The sequence below is a fragment of the Marmota monax genome, unplaced genomic scaffold (genome assembly GCF_021218885.2).
Source record: "Marmota monax isolate L192 unplaced genomic scaffold, Marmota_monax_Labrador192_F-V1.1 WCK01_AAM20220418_F8-fsc00046, whole genome shotgun sequence".
Lineage (NCBI taxonomy): Eukaryota > Metazoa > Chordata > Mammalia > Rodentia > Sciuridae > Marmota > Marmota monax.
Genome location: NW_026692486.1, coordinates 10,238,955 through 10,258,015, shown reverse-complemented (window position 1 = coordinate 10,258,015; position 19,061 = coordinate 10,238,955). Strand labels below are relative to the sequence as shown.

Below are 19,061 nucleotides of genomic sequence, written 5' to 3'. Positions count from 1 at the left end.
TTTTTTTTTAATGAGTTATGCCTTTTTACTGGGCTCTTCCAATTTGTGATTGCCTCCATTAGGCCTTCTTTTTATCTTGTTTTCACCCTGGGGATGGGTTTTTTTTCTGGAGCTGTACGTGGGGCAGAGCGTATCTGCAGTTCCTAGAGCTTCCATACCCTTCTTTACCCTGATCTTTTAGGGGAGCTCCTGTAACACCATGGACTGGTCTTTATACTTTGGGTCTGGCTGGTGATTTGTAAATAAGAAGTTTCAACTTATAAGTGGATCACAAACACACCCTAAGGGTCACTCCAGTGTTTTTGTTTGTTTGTTAGTAAATGAGCTGGAGTAGATGGAGTAGAATAGGAAATTTCAAGTGCATGTGTTACTCAGAGTATAGCCAGGTATTATTTCATGTAAACTTTGTTTCATTTAAAACACATTTACGCACACATGTATGTCCCCTTGCATGTTGTAGGTCACAAGGTAATGAATATTTCTCATCATGGGTCATTATCAAGAGATTTGAAATATACTTATCTAAGAGACCAAAACAAAACTTAAATAAGTACTGTCATTTTAGTTCTTGTTGCCATTCTTTGCCATTCCCAGAAATAATAGAATTTTAGTATGTGTCAGTGGTACTTGACTTCCATTGAGCAAATATGGGCAGTTTCGTCACAGGGTCCTGGGTATTTATTATCTAGTAGGAAGGTAAAGCTGCTTATCTATATCTAGGAAAATAGAAGAGATGGAGAGGAAGAAAAGAGAAGCATATAGTGTAGGTAGAAAGTTTTGGATTTTCCCAGTGACTAGGAATTGTCAAATATCAAGGACTCCTTCACTAATGCCATAGAGTATTTTCATACACTTAGAAGTGATGTGTTGGTTTGTAAATCAAATAATGTAATGTTGTGATATTATAGTCCAGGATGGCAGGTGTTCAGAAGCATACCACTGGCCACATGAGAGCCCACTACATTTTCATGTTTTGTTGGCCCCAGTCTCATTCCCACTGCTTCTACTTTTGCTTACCCCCCCCCCACCACCACCACCACTGATCTGTCCACCATAAAGTTGTAGAAAGTTAGTTATAACTTTAAGACTTACCTGCAGAGGGTCTGAATCTCCTTTTAAATGGAGCCCCTTAGGCAATAAGTGTTTGTTGATCAGATGATGCATGCCTGGTCTAATGAGACCCTTCCCCAGGCAAGTATGAGTTGGTGACATTGACCAGGAACTAAACTAGAAGCCTTAAAACCTGTTCCTTAAATGCTGCGTGGCTGAGGGCCAGTAGGTGGCCAATGTGGGCTTTAGGATTTCCGTCTGTAAACTGAGGAATAATTCTGATCTCAATCAACCTCTTGGTGCTGAAGTTTAAATGAAGAAATGAACATGAGGGTAGTCTCTGAGGATCATGGCTGTGGGCATTGTGCATTGGCTGCCTCTGAACATTAAACTCAGCATCCACAGGAATAGGACCACAAGGACATCTAAAGACAGGCCCTCAGCCCCATAGTCCTCTCCAGAACCTTTAGAATCAGCTCTGATCTGCCCGAGATGGCTCCTCAGACTTCGGGTAGCAGGATCTGTATCAGTGGTTCTGAGTATGCCAATCTTTTTACCCTGTACCAAGGTACTAGTTAGCAAGTAGGACTCCCATGAGAAGCCCTCTTGTTATGAGAGACCCAGGAGATGAATTAGCATCAAAATATTCACCCTGTAAGTAGAAAAATAACTACCATTTATGGTGCTGTGTATTTTCTGATTTGTGTTTCCTACTTCATCTAACCCTCACAAAGCCCCAATTTTATAGACAGGAAAACTAAGGAGAAGTTACATTGAGTTACTTTAGGTCAAGTAGTTACTACGTATTTGTATTAGCCTGATTTATGTTGTTATAACAAAATACCTGAGACTGGGTGACTTATAAAGAGGTTTATTTAGCCACAATTCTAATGGATATTGTCCAAACGTGGTGCCAGAATCCTGGTGACGGCACCCTGGCTTTGTTGTAACATGGCAGAGAAAGGGAACTGGTTAGGTAGAGAAGGAGCATGTGGGTGAACAAGGAAGCAAGAGACCAGTGAAGAGCCCTCTTACTCTTTATGTAAAAACCCATTCTCTTGGGAGTTAATTCACTCCTTCCAGACAGGATCCACTCCTATGAGACAGCATTAATCCATTCATGGGGGTAGTCATGACCCAGTCACCTCCCTCTAGTTCCTATCTCTTCAAGGTTCCACCATCTCTTAACACCAACCACCATGCTTCTAGAACATGAAACTTCAATGGGAAAAACTTAAGTTATATCCAAACTGTAGCAGTAGTGAAACAGATTGCAGTGAGGTCTTTCTGACTCAAAAGCCAGAGCATTTAGCCACTGTGCAAACCTGACTGTAGACACTTTGGGTTAGTGAGACCCTGTTGGTATAAATACCATAGCCGTGGTCTTGATGTCCCTGAGGTGAAGGTATCCTGTCTGTTAGGACATCAAGAAGAGTAAAGACAAAGGCTTCTCTTGATGGAGACAGGATTTCAGTTCAGCTTGACCTATATTGCTACCCCTTATCTCTAAGGGTAGCTTGGAAACCTTCCACACTCCAGGGAGTCAGGGGCAGTCATTGTTGATAGCCATGAATTTAGTCCAAGTTTAATATTTGTTGGCAGAGTTCTATTCCAAATAACTGTACAACTCATGGAGAACCCTGACCTTAATATAAGCATAGAAGAGTGTGGTGAATAAGAGCCTATAGAGGAATTCTGGGAATGTCCTAGCTCCAAAAAGGAACCCCCACTGGCTCTTTAGAGTAAAAAATAAGGGTTAATTCAATTTTCACACCTGCACTAGCTTTTGCTCACTTTCCTCATAGCCAACCAAAGGGGAAATTACATGAAAGTTGGGGCACAGATTGTCATTATTCTGGAAATAGATGTTGCCCTAAGTCTGTGTGTCTTGGTAAAACAGACCCCTAGTCAACAATACAAACAATAATATGAACCACAATGTAAACAAGAGACCACTTCTGTAATTTCTGTGCACCTCAGTTTTGTTTCAGGGAGTGGGGAAGCATACAGAAGTATGCTTGGACCTTGTTATCTCCATATGTGAGAAGAGGAAAGGCAGGATGACATGCCTGGCTTTGAATCCCAGCATCCCTTAGCCCCACAACTATGACCCTTTGCATCTCTGGTGACCTGGGAAGCCCTTAGTGTGTAAACCTTCTCTCTCCAATTCTGCTCTAGGCTTGGGACCAATATTACCTATGCACAGTAGAAATTATAATTTACCCAAGCTCTTGCTCCTGTTAGTGTAAATCTGAGTTTTTCTTATAAACAGTCCCTCTCCTTACTAGAGGATACTGGAATCCTGCCCAAATTCAAGCCCCATGGGTATCTGCCTTTGGCCAGCCCTGACTTCTGGACCCTGTAGTCTGCTGCTTTCTCTAACCTGCTCTTCTCAACCTCTTTGCTTCACCTCCCACTTGTTTCTGCAACTTTGCTTTCCAGAGATTCAACCTTACCTACTTGAACTTCCACCCACAAAACATGTATCTCCCTTGAGCTTAGGTCCAGTTTTCAGGTTCATTGATTCCTTTCAATGTGACCCACCTTCTCCCAGTTAATCCTTTCACCTGCAATGAACAGCAGTAATATAATTTATCATGTATTTATTTGCACCAGCACTTTAAATCCCATCATTCTTACTAGCTGTATTGGCTCTGTTCCAAGATCTGGAAGCAGTTTGGCTATACGCTGAGGAAATAAGGGGCCCATTAGCCAATGGGTCACCTGGTCAGCCTCATCATTTCTGCTGTTGGCCATGCCCCAACATGACCCTTCCTCATTTCATATGCTTATTTTGTGCCCTGGTTCTATTAACTGGGTTTACATCTTGACCCCTTCTGCTAATGTCCTGCCTAGACCTGAAGACTAACCCCTAATCCCTGTATGAGAGAATGCCTGAAACCTACTGCCAAGGCCTCTGGTGCCCTGTTCTGCCAGCCCTCTTATACATCTGTTGGGTTGTTTGGCCAACCCCAACATGCCTTACTCTGGCCTGTGCCCAGCAGCCTGGCCCCTCCTGAACGGCCTCTGACTATTCTTCCTTTTGCCCAGACCTGGTCACTGGTCTTGAGCTGGACTCAGATCCAACATATGTTTTTATTTTCTAAAGCATTAGGTTCTACCTATTAGGAGGTTTGAGGTAAGGTGACTTGGCTAAAACATAACTTTAATTTTCCATCTTTTTCCTTACCTCCTGTGGTAGCTATCCATTAGATGCTACTTTTCTGACCTCATTTAATCAAGAAACTTCTTCTTGGAACTCTTCAGTAAACTGATACCAGCACAATTTAGTAAAATGGCATTTGCTAGTAGAAAAGTAATTTTATTGTATTTAATTAAACCTATTAAAATATGATTGTATCAGTTGTCAAAACTGTATTTGTAGAGTTCCTGTGTTTTGTGTTCCTTTTTGTAAAAGAAAAATTTTTCACGTTATTGTAATTCCATATAGTACAGAACTGAACAAAGGAAGTGATGCAAATCCTTTAGCAAAAAGGTCAGTTGAGTCACTGGAGTGTCCTGAACCATGGTGGGAATGTGGGGCCGCTGTCAATGCACAGCACATTTCTTCAGATTAAGACGCCAGTCATTTGTGTGGAATTTTTCTTCTGAATATTTGGACTGAAGGAGAGTAGAGGGATATTCATTTGTAAACAAAGGTGGGTGGTGTGGGGAGGAAATGAATGCTTCATGGAACTCCAGAATAAAACAGATTCTCAGAACCTCTCACTCTTAATAATAATTATAATAATTCCTGCCATTCTTTATCTTTTAGAACAGAGGTGTTTGAGAGAATTGAAGAGCATGCTTAGGAATGATAAAAATGTGAATTCTGACTGGTGATCCAGGACAACAACTCAAAAGTGTCAGCCCTTGATATTCTAACAGGAAGGGATAATGACTGTTCCACATCCTGATCATAATTGGTAGGCATTTACTGCAGAACACATGGCACTGAACAAGGTCTCCATGTCTTACTCAGGTCAATGTAAAATAAGAGACGAATATAGGAAAACAGCCGGCTCCTCTTGTGGATGATTTGAGTGAAGGGAAAAAGGTAGTTTTGCAGAGGAGAAATCATTCCAGTGTTTCCATCAAGAATTAGCCTGTTGATGAGGCACTTCAGAAAGCAAAGGCCATTGTAACTTTTGATTAATATTTTGCATAATTCAGACTGACTAAACCTGCAATTCCTGGTAACTCAATTCCTGGTAACTCAATTTGAATCTTTGGCAAGTCTTGAAATGAAATAGGATCTACCTCCAGGCTAAGACTAGCAATCATATTACTGGGATAGGGATTTTTAGGTTACAAATAACAGAGAACTAACTGTCCATGCCTACTGCAAGAAAAAGAGGAAGACTGTAATGTTAGACTCAAATTGAATCCACAAAATTATTAGGACCCCAGAGTCTCTCTCTTGATGCTGTTGTTTCTCTCTGCGGAATGATACATTATGATTCTTTTCTCCTATTTGTCTATAACATAAGCTTCCTTCTGGTTCACCCAGAGTTTCAGGGACCTATAATAATTTTTGTAAGCCAGTCAACCAAGTCATAGGTAGCTGGCCAGCCTGTGAATATACTGGATTTGGGGCAAGTGCCCAACCTTAATTCAGTCACCTTAGTTTCAGGGTTGAAGGTCATGGTAGGTTTCTTAGAACAGCATTCTGCTACCCATACAATGTATATAAATATTTAGGAAGGCATGGATGGTGTCTCCTTGCATAACTAGAATCCTGCTAGTAAGTGGATCCAAACACTATACTGTTGTGAAAGAAGTACCCTGGGTGGGGAGACCACAATCTAGTCTTTTATTTCTTTAGAGTTTTCCAATTCAAAGATGACCACCTTCCTTTATCTCCTGTTGAAAGGTGGCCCATCCTAAATCCATTTAATGTGAATACCTCTCTCCTGCCCCCAGGGAAAGTTTTAAGACATAATATTAAAAGCTGTTGCTACAGGGGAGAGTGAACACCAAGAAGGGCAAATGGGAAGTGAGAAGAAGAAAAGGAAGAACTATCTAGAAATGAAGTCCTCAGTTTCCATCCATAAATTTGATACATCTTCATCTTGCTCATCTATAAACTAGAAGATTGGGGGTGGGTTGGGGGCAAAGTTGAAGAAGTTAGGGAGGAGGGGAGGTGAGGTTGAAACTTGGAGGTCAAAGAACCAGTAGCAAAGTAATTGTGATATTGTGCCTCAAGGTGGGTATTCCACCTTGATGTCCTTGATGTGATGTTGTCAAAGGATAGGACAAAAGGTGGACTTAAAATGCAGATGATCAAGTGGGCCTGGCTGGCTTTCAGCTTTCCCTTTTCCTGAAAGCATGCCAGTACACAAGCCCATGAGCAATCACTGTGGCATGACATATCAGCATGAGTGTCTCAACCTCAAACCAGCCTCAGTCAGAGATATACCAGAAAGCAAGCATCTGGGTGTTCCAGACAGCTTTACTGGGTTGTAGTATTTTGAATTTGCCATTTTAACAAATGGTCAGAGTTGCAGATGGCATTTAACTGTTGGGATAAATTCATCTGGCTTTAAAATGTAACATGATCTTTTCAATGAGCTCCTACCCTTTAGAAAGGACAGAAGGACTTCTTTATTCTTTTGTGCAACTTTACTTTTAGCATTATGTCTCTCTCCTAATTTGTTGCCATATGGTCTGGCCTGCAGATCCACATATGTCAAGGTTCCTAAATATCTGGTCTTGGGCCAAGTGCTAACATTGCACAAATCACTAATCTTTTACCCTCTTTCTTGACAATTAAAAAATAACCTACTTGTTGAATCCCTGAATTCATTCTGTTAAACTTAACTCAGATGTCTCTCCTCCTTGAAGCACTCACAGACTTCTAGAGTTATTATATCCTATCTGCTTTAGTCAACCATAGTATCAACCTGGTATCATAGTCACTTACTTGCAAGATGTTCTCCTTCACTATCTGTGAGCCCTTCCTGCAGCTCCTGTGACTGTTTTGCTTCTGAACCTCCAGCACTGAGCACAGTGAGCTGCTTGCAGGCAGTGCTCAGTGAATGTTGGTTGAATTGAGTAGACTATGTTCAGTACAGTTTAGCATTCACAATATTGTCAGGGCCCATTCTGTAGGGCCATCCCAAAGTGACAACTTTGGAAGAACACAGGATTTTGGGTCAGGATGCCTAGCTTTGTTCTTTAGGTGTGTATGGCTTTGGCCCATGTCTCCCTGGATCTTGGTTTTCTCATATGTAAAATAGCATAAAGATTCTTACTGCTTAAGACTTGTGAAGATGAAATGAAAAAAAAATGTGGAAAGTCTTTATAATGTTAAAGAGTGTAGTTTATTAAGCCGAATATCTTCAAAACCATCCCTTTAGAATTTCAGAAAGTAATCGTCCTTAGATGTAATCCAAGACAGACCTTTCTTCTACTGAATCCTGCTCTGTAGCAAACATGTCATAGAGTTGAAAGCTACACTGTGGGGAGAATGTGAAACATGAAACATCTGGTATGGTGCTGAGCATGGAACAGTCAGGTCTTGCATGACAGCTGCCATTACAGTTACTACTGCTGTTATTAGATAATGTAACGTTTCCTCAGCTGACTTAGAGGAACACACGTGGTGGTCTGAGCAGGGTAGCGGGTCTTCAACCTCTTGTCATTTCTATAACCTTCTGTCCCTGCAGAGAACTGATTTCGTGTCTCCTTTCTCAGTCCTCTATAATCTTTTCTTGTGTACTGTGAGGATGACTTTGAGCTCAGAGAAGTGCTGAAAAATCCAGGCGAGTGTTGCTTTCCTCTTGAGCATGTGCTCATTCTCTTGTGATCTGTACTAGGATGATGAGGCCCTAAAAACATCTGCATTTATCTGCAGGACTGATACACTGCTTGGGGAGTTGGGGTGGAGATGGAAGCCTGTCAAGTACCTGATGCCATTGAGCCTTGTGAATTTGTGAAGAGGTTTTGTATTTGCCCTCTTTCTTTGCCTTTTTTTTTTTTTTAACCATTCTTAATTTTCCAGTCCTGCTTTTTGTTGGCTTCAGATGTGCTCACCAGAGTCCTGCCAGCTTTAGTTGGAAGGAATATATTTCCGAGCTTAGTTGGACATCAGTTTTTTTTGGGCCCTGCCCAGACTTTTGACAGAGAAGGTAGTGTTAAGGGGGTTGATGGTGTCTAGACAGTAAAATCAGAAACTGTGTAATTTATGTTGTATTACAGACATCCACTTCCCGGATTGGAAAAAGGAAACTGGCTTTTATCTAAGGAAGTTACATTAAAAACCGAAACCCCTGGGTATTTCTGACCTATGAAAAGTTGAAGCTTGAATAGTTTTATATAACACTCTCCAGCCCCCTCAGAGACAGGAATTATTGAGAATAGTACTTACACAGTACTAGAGATGAGAAATAAACTTCCAAGTTTCAGGAGACAATTCCAAAATTGTACAGCAATCCTCTCCAGCTACTCACCTCTGGTTAGACCTCCATGAGCTCACAAGGCAATCTGGGTACTACATATCAGTTTTAGAGGGATATTGGAGAGGAGAGAATCTAATAGCAAAAGAACTTGAAAGATGATTGAAAATCTGACTCAGGGACCCACACCTCCCCTACCAAAAAAAAAAATCAGATTTTGCCATAAAGAAAAAGCATGCTTTTGATTAGAAACAATCATAATAAAAATAAAAACCTCATCAGATACTCAATATTCTGACTGAGGAAAAGAGTAAAAAGATAAAAATCTTAATAAGCAAGGCAAAATTTCTGTGGAACTAAATGTTTCTAAAGCCTATGACAGCTTTTGTTTTGTTTTGACCTGGATGATTATCCAGGTCCTCAATTACAACTCTGAGTCTCTTTTAGAAAAGTATAAATTCTGTGTAGAGCTATGAGGCATCATATCAAAAGCTGCCATCTGAGCTGTTTTATAATGCATGCATTCGAAATGCTACAGTCTTTGTTAGTATTATAAATTAAATTCGTGTTTTTCTGTCAATCTTTTAAAATATATTACTGTCTCTTAAAACAGGAAAATTAAGCATACAACTTCAGTCATTACTGAGGAATTATCTTGTTTTTCTTACCAGATTCTAGATTAGTCCACTAGGCTTAAAATCTAATTAATTATTCTTTTCTGCAGATTTTGCCTGGTCCTAATAGGCATTCAAAGAGTGCTAGTTGAACCTATCTATTGAGTTGCTTCTAAATCTTAGATAGGAATCACTTTTAAAGTGTAGTAACTATACAATTAAAATTTGTAAAGTAGATAGTTTTTGTAAAGTAGATAGTTTTTTAAAGTAGATAGTTTCCAATATTAAATTAAAAAGGAGTACAATGTATAGGGTGTTGGTTGCTAAATACTCGTGTATAATAAGGAGAAATCTCTGAAGCAGTCAGGGATTGTAATGAAAGCCTTTTCTACAGCTTTGTAGCCCTTTGGCAGGCGGACTTGGAGATCAGAACTGTCTCAGACACTTGGGAAGCTGAAGTCATTTGCTCACACCAGTTTGGGATATTTAGGTTGTTGGCTTCCCAGGGTGAAAGTTTCACAGTTCTAGCATAATGCTGGAAGTATAGAGGTACAGTGGGAAATTCTCAATTAATTGGTGGATTGTCTGTACAAAAGGACGTTTTTTGTAACCAGAATGAGCTGGGACATTTGTATCTTCCCCTGCTAATTATGTTATAATGCAAAATTGCGAAACTGCCAAAATAACAATTGATAATAATAATCACCATTAACTAAGCGCCTACCACCAGCTCACTTAATAGTCACAACTACATGAATTTGTGAGTTTCTCTGTAGAGTTTCTCTGCTCTCTCTAGCTCAGAACTTTCTAGCCCTCCTGCTTCACATTCCTCCTTACCCCTACCATAATACTTATCGGAACAATTAGCCCAGGACTGTGAAGCCCAAAGAGATATTGGGCCCCATTATCAGCACATCCAGCAGAGCTCCTGCCGCCTTAGCACCACCCAGTGCCTGAGCCTTTCTGACCCAGGCTCACAGTGTGGCTGTATGGCCAAAGCACTTGTTTTTACCTCACCAGCAATGCAATGCAGTGATATGCCACAATTTTCCCAGGATGTTTTGGCTAAAAGCTTCATTTTTTAGTGCACCGCTCTGTTGGTCAGCTTTGATCACTGTGACCAAAATACCTGAACTCAAAAAGCTCAAAGGAAAGAAAGATCTGTTTGGCTCATGTTTTCCAAAGTTTTGGTGCATGGTCAGCTGGCTTCGTTGCTCTTAGGCCTGAGGTAAGGTGAAATTTCATGGTGGAAGGGCATGGTGAAGGAAAGCTGCATAGCTTACAGCAGGCAGGAAGGAGAAGAGAGGAGAGACTGGAGAAAAGATGGAGACAGACACTGACAGGAGAGAAGATAAACCCTTACATGCCACACCCCCATTGACCAGCTTCCCTCAACAAGGTCCTGCCTTCCAGTAGTCTATTCAGTCACTGATAGGTTAATCCACTTAAGAGATCAGAGCCCCCATGATCCAATCACTTCCCAAAAGCCCCAACTCTGAACACATGCAACTTTGGGGGACATTCTAGATCCAAACCATAAAAACCCCAGTCTTAAGTTTCTGAAACACTAAATAAACACTGAGTGAAATTAATAAAATATATTAGTTCTGGAATGGAAAACCTATTCAAAGGCATAGAAAAGAAGTGGATTTTCCTTCCTACAAAGAGTTTATTGGTTGCCAGGACAAAGCAGGGTTTTTCTCCTTTGATTCCCCTGATGACTTTGATGTACTGGAAAATAAAATATAGTACCTCCATATTTTCATAAATCATCCTGCTGTGTTTTTTTTTTGGTGAAAATGCATTTTTATGGCAGAAAGATCAGTAGAGGGAAGAGAGTCGGGGTGGGGGAGGGGAGGGAAGGAGAGATACTAAGTACTGAATTAGAGCAAGATAGATTCCATGCTTTTATAATTATGTTGAAATGAATTCTACTGTCATGTATAACTAAAAAGAACCAATAAACCAAAAAAAAAAAGAAAATGCATTTTTTAGAAAATTAAATTTAAATACTAAAAGCTTCCTAGAGCTTTAATAAATAATAGGGAATATTGTTTGTGGGTTAGTAAAATAAATTATTATAGTTTTGTTTGGAATGTCTTCTTTCTTATTACCCAGACATCATGTATTCATTGTGTTCCTGAAGCTGGAATAATCTTCGGGATTTATTGTGTGAGGGTCAGTGATTCAAGACCTTGTTTTTAATCATGTTATAAATTGTGAAGGAACCAGCCAAGTGCATTTTCTAATTTTAAAATATGACACTTGATTTGGAGAGTGCAGATGTGGCCTTTAACTCATAATTCTGAATCACTCATTAAATGTGAGCAGAGGCCTTATTCTGCTTAATCTTACTCTCATAAGCAGCTATCTCCAGTATTTGCCATCCAGGAAGCTGGAATGAGCTGCACCAGGGATCCTGGCAGTCACCACAATGCTAGGTTATAAGGCTGATTTCAGGCTCAGTGTACTGTGACCATCACTAGTGGCCATTTAGGGAGGATTTAGTGTGTCAGGCACTTGGTGCATAAAATCTCACTTTAATCCTTTGAAACATATGTTAATGTCTACATTTACAAGCAGCAAAACTGAGGCTTCAACACAGTCATGATTATAAGAGCTATTTAATAAGTCTTAAAATTGAGCACACCGATTCCTCCCATTTTTTCAAGATTGTTTTAGCTATTCCTTTGCCATTTCATATAAATTTTGGAACAGTCATGTCTATAGATTGAAAAATCTTTTAGAATTTTAATAGGAATTACATTAAACCTGTGTACCCCTCTGGGGAGCATTAATATATTTACTGTGTTGAACCCTCCAGTCCACGTACATGGTATATCTCACTATTTATTTAGATCTTTGATTGCTTTAGTTTCATAGCATTTTATAATTTTCCACGTACTCATCCTGTATATGTTTTGCAGATTATCATCTAAGTACTTCATTTTTTGAATAATTATAGTTTTTATTTTCAATGTCTATGTGTTCATGTTTAATATATGTAAACATGACTGATTTTGTATGTTTATCTCATACCCTCTGACTTGGTTGAACTCACTTATTAGTTCTAGAAGATTTTTTTTTCCCTTGAAAATCTTGGGATTTTCTGTGTACACCACCATGTCATTTGCAAACAGACAATTTTGTTTCTTCTTGTCTAATATGCCTTTTATTTTCTCTTATTATCTTGTTGGCAGTGTCCAGAACATTGAGTACTATGTTGAATAAAAGTTTGTGGTAACAGTCACTATCCTTGCCTTGTTCCTGATCTTTGAAAGAAAGTGTTGTCATTAACTCTTTTTTTAATTTGTTTTAATTAGTTACAATGACCTTGACATATCATACATTTGAATCACATGGGATACAATATCTCATTTTTCTGAGTATACAGGTTGCAGAATCACATTGGTCATGCATTCACATATATACACACAGTAATAATAATGTCTGTTTCATTCTACTATCCTTCCTATCTTAGTATAATGTTATCTGTAGAGTTTTTATAGATCATCTTTATCAAGTTGAGGAAGTTCCTGCTTATATTTTGGGGACATTTTAAAAATCATGAATGGGTGTTGAATTTTGTAAAATGTTTTTATGTATTAATTGATATGATCATGTGATTTTTATTCTTCAACTTCATCCTAATATATTGAAATTCCTTCATGTTGTTGCAGCATCAATAGGCACTCATTCACTTGTATTCCTGAGTATGCAGAATATTCCTAGTATAAATGGAAAATTTGAGAGGTTTTTCTCACCTTTTACCCATTGGGTTAATCTGATATATTGGATCTATAAATCAATTTGAGGAGAAATGACATCTGAATATTTGAGTCATACAAAGAAAACCCAGTATTAATTTAGGTCCTAATGCTGCTTTTGCAACGTGTTGCAGTTTCCATACATAATTAATGTTTTTTAGTGGTATTATAAATGGTATTTTTAAAAATTTACTTTCTAGTTGTTTATTGCTATATATAGAAATGTAGTTTTTGGGTTTTATATAGGAACTTTGTATCTGCAAACTTGCTAAATTCATTTACTAGTTTTAGTAGGTTTTTTTTTTTGTGTGTGTGTGTGTGGGGGGAACCTTGTAGTATTTTCTGTATATGTGATCATGTCATCTGAGGGGAAAAAAAGATTTATTTTGTCCTCTCTAAATGGTGTAATGGAATGCCTTTTCTTTGTTTCCTTTTTTCTTGTTTTATTTTGTTTAGTTTTACTTATTTCTCTAATCTTTAATAAAATGTTGAAAGAAGTTGTAGTTGTAAAAGTGACCATCCTAGCTTGTTTTCAGTCTTAGGGGGAAAGCATTCAGTTTTTAACATTAAATACGATGTTAACTGTGTGATTTTCATAGATGTTCTTTGTCAGACTGAGAAAGTTCTTCAGTTCCTGGTTTCTAAGCATTTTCATGAATTTTCTGAAAGGGTATTAAATGTTTTCACATGGTTTTTCTGCAGCCATTGAGATGATCTTACGAAGGTTTCCTTTGCTCTGTTAATATGAAGAATCGACATATAGTTGTTTAACTAATATAACCATTTAAGTCAATGATTAATATACAAACATAAAACTATTCCTGTTAAAAATGATCACAAAGTAAGAAGACCTGTTTTCATCTTTTAAAAATAATGTTCTTGAATTTCTGGTTAATGCAATAAAATATAAAACAGAAATAAGTGGTCTAGCGTAATCAGACGTCCCTCTATTTCCCCTGCTCTTCTGTCCTGTACTCAATTCCACCTGGCCACTGCCCAGGAATACTCTTTGCCTAGGGCTTTGCACTACTTATTCTGTCTGCCTCCGGCACTCCTCTCACACATATGTGTGGCTCCCTCCCTCACAGACTTCAAGTCTTTCCTCAGGAAGTTCTATACAGAGTACTTTATTTAAAATTGCAAAGCCCTTCACTCCTGCATTCCTTGTCTCCCTTGCTCTGGTTTTCTATAGGATTTGTCACCTTCTCACACACTATATTTATTAGTTGTATTTTTCTACTCCATTGGGTGAGATTTTTTTTAAAAAGTATTGCTCACATCTATATTTCTATGGTCTAGCACCATGCTCAGCATATAGTAGATGATCTATAAATATGTATTGTATAAATGGATAACAATTATAAGAGACTGAAACCGTGATTATTTGCCATGCTAAATCATCTAATTAGAAACCCCTAAGTAATCAAGTAGAAAGATATTAAACTAATGGGCAAATCAATTGGAAAGATCAATTGCTATTATAGCATCAGTACTCTGTTAGTAAATGTTTTTATAGTCCTATGCAAGAAGAAACGCATTGGAAAATATTTCATTAAAAATTTGTAGGACTGGGCTGGGGTTGTGGCTCAGCAGTAGAGCATTTGCAAGGCTCTGGGTTCAGTCCTCAGCACCACATACAAATAAATAAAATAAAGGTATTGTGTCCAACTACAACTAAAAAATAAATATTAAAAAAAATTTATAGGACCCACAGAAGGAAAATTGTAAAACTTCACTTAGAGGAATAGACAACATAAGAGGATAATATATCTGGGTGATCATTACGTATCTACATATATTATGAGGATTTCCAAGTTAATTTATTTTTATTAATATCTGATATTATACACACTATTAATTTTAACATTATTTTAATATTGTTTCAGTTAATTCCCAAAGGATTTATTTGCTTTGGCACTTGAATTAAAGTTTGCCTGAATTCAAGAATAAGTGTGTGAAAATAGCTAAGAACATTTTAAAGACACGGGGTAATATTTAGTCAGAGGATTTCCCTTATTATAAGACAGCAAAACATTATATTATACTGTAAAATTGGTACTAGAGCAAGAATAGACATAAAATTATGGAAACATAATAGTCTAGAAATTTTCAAGTGTTTATAAAATTTAACAAATGTAATAGAAGGCATTTCAAATCAGTGAGAAATTGGTGATTTTTTAAAAAATTGAGGTGTAACATGACATCAAAATAAATTCTAGATGAATTAAAAATTTAAATGTAATATGTAGGCCTGGGGTTGTGGCTCAGTTGTAGAGCGCTTGCCTAGCATGTGCGAGGCCCTGGGTTTAATCCTCAGCACTGCATAAAAATAAAATAAAGGTTTTGTGTCCAACTACAACTAAATATACAAAATATTGTTTTAAAAATGTAATATGTAAAAGGACAAGAGAAACAGGTCATTTTAATGATATGGTATTAGGCTAAAAAAATAGAAAACTATAAGCATAAAATAGAAATCACAATGTGAAAAATTGGTCATTTTGGCTATATTTTATACCCCATCTCTTCTAATGTGTTTTATTTTTTAATTAATAAGAAATATGCAAAAGTGTTTATTTTGTTTGAAACCTACATTTGAACTAAATAACTGAAATAAATAATTATCTAAGATTTGTGTGTTTCTTTTCTACAAGATCAATAATAAAAAATATTTAACATATTATACATGAATTTTTAATTAGCTAAATCAGAACTAACAAAATATTTTATCTTTCTCAAGTTTTAATTTCCTCTGGTATTTTTCTCCAAAATTAATATAGCTTGAGCTATATGTAACACATATAGATTATATTGCATGGTTATTAACTTGTTGACGTTGTTTTTATGAAAGAACATGAATGATTTTAATGATGTTCTTATAAAAGAATGGTACAAAATGTGAAAACTAAAAAGAGATTTCCAAAAAAAATTGTTCATTTTTTTTTAGTTTAAGACTTTAGTACAACTCTTGTACATATTACTTGTCTGCCTAGTTGTTGGATTGGCAACAACTCCTGTAAAATTCCTTACAATTTAGTATTTTAATTAGTCTTCTTCAGAATATCCTTAAGTTATTGTCTGACTATGTGCATGATATGAATTATTGCAGTTGTCACTGTTGTTTGGCCTTAAAGGTCAGAATCTCCATAGATATCAATCAAATACCCAGAATGCATTTTCCAGAAATTATTGAGGAGAGGTAGATGTCATGTACAGAGGTGAAGAAAGCCCTTCTCCATACTGCCGCCTCCAGCCAGGTTCAGACCCATTCTCGTTCCCTTGGAACTTCCTTTCTCTGGGTATGCCCCCTGGAGCCCCTTACCAGTTCTTTACCTCTTAATTACCTCTCTTCCTGGCACTTCAGCTTTTCCATGATAAATCACTGTGTGGCACATGAGGACCTTAAAAACACAAGCAAGATTGAATATTTTGTGTGTATCTATATCCCTATCTAGAGAGAGAGAGAGAGAGAGAGAGAGAGAGATCGATCCTAGCTCAAAAATATTTTTTGTTAAATTAATTGGTATCACACAGTGTAAATATCAGGACGGTAAAGTAGATTCTGTGCCTTCTAGTTGTCTTCTCTAAACCAGTAAGTTTAAGCCAAAATTAAAACAGAGAATTCTGAGATTTGGAGTATTGTCTTGTTTTCTTGGTTTTGGTTTGTGGGAGTCAGGCCACGTCTTGATCACTTCAAGCTCCTCATTTGCATTCATCACACCATGCTTTCAAGATGCGAAAATACCAGAATTAAAAGGGAGAAATTCTGTTGATTATCTAATGCCCTAAATACTAAATGGTTGAGTTAACATTTAAATTTAAATATTAAACATTTAATTTAAATATTAAATATTTGAAGGTTTAGTAGATGAGCCAAATCATCAACTAAACTAAAAGTCATTTATATTTGTTTCTGGAATATGTCATGCAATATTTTCCTGGGAAAATTTACCTCCTTAATTATGTTGGTTTACAATAATAATAAAATAACTGCATTTCCTGAGTGCAATTCAATTGTGCCATTAAGGGATGTGATGTTCTTTCATCATTCCAGGCAGGGTAGAATCCACTGGGAATAAAAATTGGCCATGAATAATCCACACAAAAGGAAAATAGACTTGATAATCTTGTTAGTCAGCTTTTTGTTGCTGGGATGAACACCTGAGAAAGAAAACTTAAGAGGAGGAAAAGCTTATTTTGGAAACTCAGAGTTGCAAAGGTTTCATTCTTGGTCCTCTGGCTCAGTTGCTTTGGGCCCAAGGGGAGGCAGAACATAGCAGAAGGGCATGACAGAGGAAAGCTGCTCAGCTCTGACAGCCAGGAAGCAGAGAAAGAGATAGGAAGGGACCTGAAACAAGATCCAATGTCTAAGGGCATGCCCCCAGAGACCTTTTCCTCCAACTATGCCCCACCCGCCTACTGGTCCCATCACCTCCCTGTACTTCATTCAAGGATCAATAGATTAATGCACTAATGAGGTCAGAGGCATGATGACCAATCACTTCCCCAAAGCCCTGGCCTTTAACACATGAGACTTTGGGGGACAGTTCATATCCACACCACAGCAACTATATTTAAAAGCATCTATACAGATAGGATTTGCATTCTCTCTCTGTTCTGGTATTGCTTAGCTTAGAATCACAGCAGGCATGTAGGGGGCCCTCACTAATTTAGTGAGGTAATTTAGGAAGCAATGCAAGTTACCCTGTGGGGAAAGGAGAGTGGATGAAGAGGCCATGCCATCGAGGAGCTCCCTATGTAATGGTGCTCCATCTGGCTATCTTGAGCCTGTCTTCATTCCTTCATACTCCAGGATTCAAACTGGAGGTCACAATCTAAGGAGATTGTAGAGGACATGGACCTAAAGTGGGACTACATCACACACAGTCCTTAGAAAAGTTTCTAACTCTGCACAGTCACCTTACATTTCCCAAAGCACTTCTAAAATACTAATTGTACTTAGGAATGAACAAAATCTATATAAAACTCATCACATTTGAGTTAACACAGATAGAACCCAACGGATGTTGGCACAGACCAAATGCCTGAGGATGTAGGAAAGCACTTCATGCTGTAAGGTCCCTACCTCTTGTATTGCTATATTGATTCCAAAACAGTGTGTGGGAAACAGAGAGACACATGGAGGCCCTTTGCCTCACCTGGCTTGACTGTTCTGGTTTTTTTTTTTGGTTGGTTTTTGTTTCTATGATGCTGTAAAGAAGTGCACTTTAAAAATATTACTTATGCCTCAAAGCGTCAGTTTTGTCCACCTGGAGGTGCTGTAAAAGGTCAAGGGTTACTTGAGTCAAATAGCATTTACTGGGGTCAAATGTGTTGCTAAGGGAGGGCACGTGGAGGTGTTTCTTTTTATTCTTCTTTGTAAGTACTGGGGATTGAACTTGGGGCCTCAGGCATGATAGGTAAGCACTCTACCACTGAACTACATCTCCAGCTGGTGAAGGTGTTTCTTAGTACTGTCATGGAGCTTTATGTAAGGGAGGGAGGGAGGAAGAGTCTGCTGGTTATTAGACATAGGAGAAGCGTTTCAGCTTAAGGAATAACCTAGTCCCCTCAATCCCTGGAACTTTTATCCTTTCATGATCATAAATTGAAGGCAAAGGGTTTGCCCACCCTGCTCTGCACAACTCTCCTAGCTGTTCTTAAACAGGACTGAAAAACCTCCCATTCTCACCCCCTCTCCACTTTCCTAGCCTCCTTGTCTGTGGCTCTAGATCTCACTTCCTCTTGTTGCTATCTCCCACCATATGGCCACACATCCTCATTTTTTTAATCACACATGTTTAACAGAAGCCTTCACCAGAAAATTGTAGTCCCGCAGGGCTCTGATTCTCTGAAGCTAAAATGCTTGATCATCCTGCATAAAGCACTGCTTTCTTTGCTGTCCAGGCAAGCAGGAGTAAACAGGCACCCTGCTGACTGTTTATGTTGCCTGGAGTCACTTGTCTTGAATCTTCACTGCAGGAAGTTGGTGAACAGGCCAGTCCCACTGCCTTCTCAGATATCAGTTTACTGACCTTGGCCACAACCTTAGGCTTGTTAAGTAGCATCCTCTCTAACCAAAGCTCTGGACATGCAGTAAAATCCTTCTGAGCCTTTGTCCTAAGAGGGCTAGAAAGGCAGATGAATAACCCAAAGGATCCTGAGAGACCCAAACTATTTGAATTCCTAATATACAGACAATTTATTACTCAACTGGTTAACACACAGCCTTC

General features: G+C 38.2%; 1 protein-coding gene across 1 annotated transcript in view; it reads left to right on the top strand.

Moving 5' to 3' along the window:
• Positions 1-19,061, top strand: part of Ddah1 (dimethylarginine dimethylaminohydrolase 1) — a 141,344-nt gene that overhangs the window by 15,391 nt on the left and 106,892 nt on the right. The gene's annotated exons all lie outside the window — the stretch shown is intronic.